The following is a 996-nucleotide window of genomic DNA, read 5'->3' as shown; positions in this document are numbered from 1 at the left end:
TATACAAAATACATGTATACATATGCACATTCTTTATATTTCTTATTTCATGTTGTTTATATTTATATATTTATTAATATTATTAAACATTATGCGCAAACGTAAATAAATAAATATAAATTATGCCATTTTGTGCTTTATTTTGAAAGATACAAAGTATGTGTAAACGCATATCTATTATCCTCTAATAATTAAAATATGTTTATATATCAACATAATAATAGTTTTCAATTATTTAGATAACACTAATTATTCTGTTGTGATGCATTTATTATTAATATTAAGTTTTTAGGTATCTTAAGCATCACAAGGAGAGTTCTGTCCTCCTACCTGCGCAATTATTCTCGTTGTAGGATGTGTCTTAACTCGAAGGCCATGCCGAGCAAATGAGTAACAGATGTGCGAGAAAGAGATATCGAGGAGAGAAAAGCAAAATATGCGAGAAGAAAGGTAGACAAAAAGAGAAAGAAAATTAAATCAATCTTTCCACATGCACAAGCAGAAAAACTAATCTAACAAGTTACAATTGGGCTAATTGGTTATTTTAAACAACTTGCTGAAACATGATATTCGATATAACAGAGTTTCGGTATTTTATAAACAACACAAATACATTAAGAGACTGTACTCACATAATGGAATACGAAGTGTAGAGAAATCCGAGTAGAATTCTAGTTCTCGAAGTGTGTGTCGAACTCAAATGGCACTTATAACACATTCATTGCACGTGTAACACGTCACTTTACTTCTTCATTTTATCACTATGGATGTATATGCGAGGGGATGCAAATTAAGAAATCATGGACATTAGTCCCCTAAAGAGAAAAGCATAAAGGATAGTCACGAATATCTGAACGTCTATTTAACCTTACCTCTTCCAAAAGCGCAACTGATTGGTGTGTCCTCGTTACACTCTATCATTCATCGCTATCCAACAAACACACATCCACACTCTCTCTCTCTCTCTCTCTCTCTCTCTCTCTCTCTCTCTCTCTC

General features: G+C 32.4%; 1 protein-coding gene across 2 annotated transcripts in view; it reads right to left on the bottom strand.

Moving 5' to 3' along the window:
- LOC108685777 (ecdysone receptor) overlaps positions 1-996 on the bottom strand; it is a 286,435-nt gene that overhangs the window by 284,712 nt on the left and 727 nt on the right. The window lies entirely within an intron of this gene.

Source organism: Atta colombica, unplaced genomic scaffold (assembly GCF_001594045.1).
Source record: "Atta colombica isolate Treedump-2 unplaced genomic scaffold, Acol1.0 scaffold157, whole genome shotgun sequence".
Lineage (NCBI taxonomy): Eukaryota > Metazoa > Arthropoda > Insecta > Hymenoptera > Formicidae > Atta > Atta colombica.
This window is presented reverse-complemented; position numbering and strand designations above follow the sequence as displayed.